This window comes from Mandrillus leucophaeus, unplaced genomic scaffold (genome assembly GCF_000951045.1).
Source record: "Mandrillus leucophaeus isolate KB7577 unplaced genomic scaffold, Mleu.le_1.0 Scaffold145, whole genome shotgun sequence".
In the NCBI taxonomy this organism is placed as follows: Eukaryota; Metazoa; Chordata; class Mammalia; order Primates; family Cercopithecidae; genus Mandrillus; species Mandrillus leucophaeus.
The window spans coordinates 5,504,614-5,510,717 of record NW_012101421.1 but is presented as its reverse complement, the minus strand read 5'-3'; the positions used below and the strand labels follow the sequence as shown (position 1 = coordinate 5,510,717).

The window sequence follows — 6,104 nt, the reverse complement described above, 5'->3', positions numbered from 1 at the left end:
AGTGTGTCACTCCTCGCCCCTCCTTTTAAAGCCCTGCTTCCCAGTGAGAGTCTTCCCTAGGCCAGGGTTTCCAGGCATTCATTTGCATGAATCCCACAGGTGCTTCAATTGGGAGGGCCTGGCCAAACCTTATGCGCGGGAAGTGCGGAGCGGGATGCAGGGATGGGGCGGCAGTTGCACCCCCGGCGACTCCGCCCCTGCCGCGCCTCCCGGGCCGCCAGCCTGCAGCCTCTCGGAATCCACGGCCTAGGTGTGGCGCCCCGGCCGGACTTTCACTTCTGGCCCGCCTTTTTCCCACCTGGCCACGGGAGCGGGTGCTAGTCTTTAAGCAACCTCTCGATGGGTCCCACGAAGATGTTTCCAGACCCTTGGAATGCCAAGTTCAACTTTAGCTATGTCCCGCGGAGAGGCTGGTGGAAGAAGCAACGAGGTGATCTTTCCTGCTTGGCATCCTGGAACCCCGCGACCCTCCTCCTCGCAGGGGTCCCGGGACCCTCACCCTCTCAAGCAGGTACCGGCGTCTTGAGGGGGCGCGGGGAGGGGGCGTTCTCGGGTTGCTGCTACCCAGCGGGGCGCCTGCTTGCAGTTTGTGAGAATGCGGCTGAGCAAAGGTTAGAAAAGGGAAAAGATCAGGGATCCACGAAGCTAATGAATTCTCAGCGGCTGCACACCGTCGGAACCTGGAGGCTCGGGGGCTTTTCCTGGAGCCGGCACAGCAACTCCAAGTGAGCTGAGTTTCCCTCCCTCCCAACCTCCCAACCGCGCACTGGGCCCTCCTCCCTGCCTCCCCATCCCTGCATCCCGCCCCGCACTTCCCGCACGTGGGTGTAGCCGGGCCCTCTCTACTGAGGCAAGAGTGCCCTAGGAAAAGCCGCCCCTGTACCGGACAGAGAGTGGAATAAGAGCACCTCCTCCCATCCCTACTCGGGCCTGCACCCAGAGCACCGGAGACACAGCGGCTCTGTCTTGGAGAACAGGTGCTTCAATTGGGAGGGCCTGGCCAAACCTTATGCGCGGGAAGTGCGGAGCGGGATGCAGGGATGGGGCGGCAGTTGCAGAAGTAAAGCCCAGGCATGCGGTTGTGGGGTGGGGGGAATCTCACGTGTGATCCCAAGTGCGGAACCCGCTGCTGGGAATGGGGTGGAAGCAAAACAGGTACTGCACGCCCAGGCGAGGTGCCTCGTGGGGAGTCGAATGTCATGGGTGGTGGACAGTGCGGAACCCGCTGCAGATGGGAGGCAGGTGCTGGGGGCTCACGGGAGATAACTCAGAGGCAGGCTCCGTGGAGAACCCAAGGCGGGCGATCAGGTACAGGTGGCCACAGGCCCTGGAGGCATACAGCGTGGGGACGAGGTAGGAAGAAGGCGTATGCCCCAAGAGCTCAACCTGTGCTGCATCCAGGCCAGCTGTCACCCAGGGTATGGGCTGCAGATGCCCTAGGATCCTTGCTGATGCATGATGCGTACTGGTGCCCAGCATGAGAGTCATGGGAAGGCAGCACACAGCCCTGGCTCTCTGGCCCAGGCCCCTGATACCAGGCCAGAGAAAGGCCCGTCACTAAGAGCTCATTTTCCCCTGGCCGGAGACCCGGGGTCTGTGGACTGCAGCGCTAGAGTCCATGCCCAGGTACCCGTATTCCTCAGCGGCCTCTGCCCACTGACCACCCCAGCTCTCTCCCTCACTGCTGAACAGTCAGGACCTTACTTGACAAACACGCATAGTTGTTCGAGGAGGAGTGAATGTACTGTGGATGGATGCAGGCTTTTGCTCATTGACATCACTGCCTACCCCACCATCTGCTTGCCTTCTGGCCATGCTTCAAGCAAGCACTTTAGATGCTGGACTGTCTTCTGCGAATGTGGCTTTGAGCAGCGCTAATAACAAGAGCTACATACACGGCCTCACTGTGTGCCAGGCACTGCACTGTGTACACTCTTACCTGTCCTGGTCGTTCAATAATCAAATATGCAGATCTAGGAGGTTGCTCTTACAGATGGGGAAGTTGAGGCAGAGAGAGGCAGAATAACTTGCATAAGGGCACACAGCTAGAAGATAAGCTAGCAGCTGGGAAGTCAGCCTCCAGAGCCCAGGCAGGGAAGTGTTTTGCTAACTGTCTGCTGTGAGCCTCTGTGGTTTCCAGGGCCTCAGTTTCCCCATCTAAGTTGAGAGAGGGGTGGGGTTGATCCTCCCAGCAGCTGTTCAGTGTGTCACTCCTCGCCCCTCCTTTTAAAGCCCTGCTTCCCAGTGAGAGTCTTCCCTAGGCCAGGGTTTCCAGGCATTCATTTGCATGAATCCCCTAGAGAGCCTATTCAAAGGCAGGTTCTGACTCTTTAAGTTTGAGGTTCTGTGTTTCTAAGTAGCCCGGGTGATGCTGATGCCTCATTCATGAATGGCACTCTGAGGAGGAGGGGCCTAGGTCGTTTCCCTGGGAATGCAAGGAGGACCTCTCTTCAAAGAGTTCTGCGGCCAACTAACAAACCACCGGTCCACGGGGGTGCTGCTTCAGACAAGCTTGCCTAGTGATGGACTGGAAGAGGCCAAGTCAGTGCAGAACTCCTGAAGGTTATTAAAAATCACTGAGTTACCGTTAATCAAGAAATGCTTTAAAGCAGTTGGCTATGTCCATCCAGGGCACTGTGTGCTTGGGAGGGTGGATGTGAAGATAGTGCCTACAGCTGAGTAGGAAGATGAACCTACACTAGCCACAAGGCAATGTGGGCTGAATGCCCAGGCAGCACTGGTTCAGGATGCAGGTACAGGTTTCCAAGAGAGGAAGTGGCTACTTCCTAGCAAGATATCCAGGGAAGGTAACCCAAAGGAGGAAGACTTTGAAGTGGGCCATAGCAGTGAGCCGGTCAAGAAGAGGGGAGGAATAGGATATGAGAAACACTGGGAGTCTTGGCCTCTAATTGGCACCCTTAGGTACATTTCATCAGGATTCCCTGGGCCGCTCCTACCAGAAAGAGACTATCAGAAGTCAGACTGCTTGCTGTCACCCTGCCTTAAGCAGAACTTCTATCCCCACCAAGGAATGTCTGACCTGGGAAGAGGAGTGATCTCCTGGGCCCTGTGCTATAGGCTGCCATGGCCACCTCTCACCTGGTCCAGCTGCTGGCCTTGGGGCTTCCAAGCAAACTGAGCTGGTCCATGCTGAGGTCCCATGAGGCCAGCTTCTGCACCTAAAGTTTACAGCTAGGTAGGAAAACAGCTCTTCCAACTCCCACTTACAGCCCTTTCTCACCTAAGAACTTGAAAAATTATGTCTATGAGTCAGTTGGGCAGACAGGTGAGATGCCCTCAATTTTGTACTTTAAATCTCTCCCACTGTGTGAATCTTAGTCCCTGGTGCTGCTCACTGAGCCTAATTCCTTACCTCCTGATGATGTTTCCCCAAATCCCCTTGCTCCCAGGTTAACAACTCCCACCCCCAATGTCTCCTAGCAATGGGCTCCATGTGCAAGAATTCTCTACTACATACAAAGCGTTCATTCATGTATTCTTCCATTCATTCATTCATTCTTTCATTCACTCACTCACTCACTCGCTCAGCAGATGAACGAATGTCAGAGTTAGGCTCGGAGTTGGCGATGGAAAAACAACGAAAGGCAGGCTTTGAAGCTAGAAAGTGCCCTGTGGGTGATTTAGGTAGAACTATCCAAAGGCCATGACCAGATTGGATGAGCTTGTGAGAAATGGGAGCAGAGAAACCAGCTATAACTTCTTGCAACTGTCCCGGCTTGAAACACTAGAAGATTCACTTGAAAATTACTAGCGCTTTTGGCAGGGGCATTCATTCAGTGTTCAGTGGGCAGCTGCGCCCTGCTGCAAACATGGTAGGCACTAGGAAGACAACAGTCAGCAAGGCAGGCTCTGTGCCTGAGAGGCCCCTGGGACGCGGAAGGAGATAGGTTCATAGTCAGGTCACCCCTCCAAGGCTGCAGAGTGCTGGAGAACAGTCCTTCCCACAAAGGTCCAGGCTTGGGGTAAAGAGCCTCCCAGACCTGGGGCTGCTAGGAGACCTGCCCAGAGGGTCCTGGAGGAGGAGAGGGGGGAGGGAGGGCAGCATTCCATATTTAAAGGTCTAGAGGTGCAAAAAGGCTCAGAAAATTCCAGATGCAGGAATTTTAATGAAGCTGGAGCACAGACTGCCTCTCTGTGGGGATAAGTGCGAAGGGGAGTGAGAGAAGTAAGAGGGGTCAGACTTTCTGGTACAGAGAAGAAAGCTGACCTCGGTCCAGAGGGGACAGGAACACTCGAGTCTCCTCCTGAGAGTGGCTGGATCAGGGGTGTGCTTAGACCCCAGGCAGCAGTGGAGGAGGTGGGAGTGGGGAGGTTGCAGGGAGCACTGCTGTCAGAGGCTGGGCAAAAGTCCTGGTGAAGAGCAGTGAGGGCCTGGTCTGAGGCCCAGATCATGCAGAAGTGATGCAATTCAGGGACTAATGGGACTGAAGACTGGCCCAAGGTGACTTGATGCTGTCAGACTGGGATACTGAGTGGACACAGGGAGTCTCAGGCACAGGGAGACAATATGGAACTCGGTTCAGGACATCTCAGTGGAGATTCAGGGCTCAAAAGGGATAGAGTGTCTGGGGTTGGAGACTTGAGTCATGTCAGGGGCTTGTGCACAGGTCATCTCAGGAGCTCTCAAGTGTTTAGGGAAAGAGGACAGAGCCCTGGGGACAGTGGCACTTAAAGGGTCTCTGTCTCATGCCACAGGTGGGAAGGCTCAGAGAAGTGCAGAAGAGAGCACCTTGGCAATATCTAAGGCCATAAGGCCAATTAGGACAAGGGTTAAACTTAAACAATTAGGAGAGACTGTTAAACTTGTTGGGTAGGCGGTATATGCAGTGGTCTAAGCAGGAACAGCTCTATTATTACCAGGCGGGGATGGCAGCTCCACTCTAATGGTCAAGTCCTAAATGGTGAGTAAGGGTAGAAGTTTTCCCACTGGCAAGCCCCCTGAAAACCTTGGCCTCCTAGTCTGGAAGATATTAGGTTGGTGCGAAAGTAATTGCGCCTTTTGCATCAAAATGTCAAGAGCCGCAATTACTTTCGCACCAACCTACAGTTGGGGGCTGCAATTTTGAGGGATCACATTTCCCACCATATTTATCAGGATAGGAATAGGTATGTCCAAGAAGGCTGAATTTGGTTTGGATAATGAAATTAACTTAAGTGTGTCCTACTAGAGTGCAATGCACACTTTTCCAACAATGAGAGCTCACAAACCTGGATATCCTGGTACCTAGGAAATCAGAAGTGGGCTGGCACAGGAAGCAGTGAGACAGACACAGCATTGGAGCAAGTTTCTCTCCAAAGACTGGCAGAGTGCCCCAGCAGAAACTGAAAGCAGTGGAAAGAAAGGTCAGAAACCCCAGGAAGCTCCCTCCCCTAGACTGACACAAGACCTTTCCTGTGAATAGAAACTAAAAGGGCAGTTCAACATCACGACATGATTGGGAACAAGGCTCCATTATATCTAATGTTTGAAACAACCAAACCCACCAGTACTAGGCTGACCACAGGACTGAGAGGGCGGAGGGCCCAGAGCAGCAGTCTTTCTGGCTCTGTCTTCCCAGGGGCTTGGCTTCTCCCATGTTCATTCATGAGCAGATCCACTGGGCCAGGCCAGCCCCTTCTTGGTCCCTTCTGTGCTAGCACCTCTTTCCTACTCTTCGCCCCGTACCCCTTTATACCACCAAGACAGGAATCTCAGATACTCTATTTACTGACTGGCAGATTACATTTGAGAATGGTTTCTCCACCAGCCATCAATGTTGTCAAACTCATTCATCCCTGAATTCAGCAAATATGTGACAATATACTGCCAGATACTGTGGACAACAGGAAAACCATCTGATGGCCAGGTGTTTAGGCTTTAGCAGGCTTGTACAGGGGGCTCACATTGCTTGCCCATCCTGTATCCATTGGCCCCTCTGATTTTGCTTTGGAAAACCACCCCACATTAGAGCAGCCATGTGATCTCATTGGGACCTACTCTGCCTCTAGGCCAGCATAGGTGATCTCACAGTTCATTACATCAGATGGGCAAGCCCAAGCCACTCAATGTGTGGCTTTCCCCTGCCCACTGTGATTAGTTGAGG

General features: G+C 53.6%; 1 long non-coding RNA gene across 1 annotated transcript in view; it reads left to right on the top strand.

Moving 5' to 3' along the window:
- Window positions 1–226: 226 nt before the first annotated feature.
- The window catches only part of LOC105535366, a 7,293-nt gene continuing 1,415 nt past the window's right edge, over window positions 227–6,104 (top strand). Inside the window, exon 1 of the long non-coding RNA XR_001005419.1 lies at window positions 227–430. This is a non-coding gene — a long non-coding RNA (uncharacterized LOC105535366). The remainder of the gene's footprint in view (window positions 431–6,104) is intronic.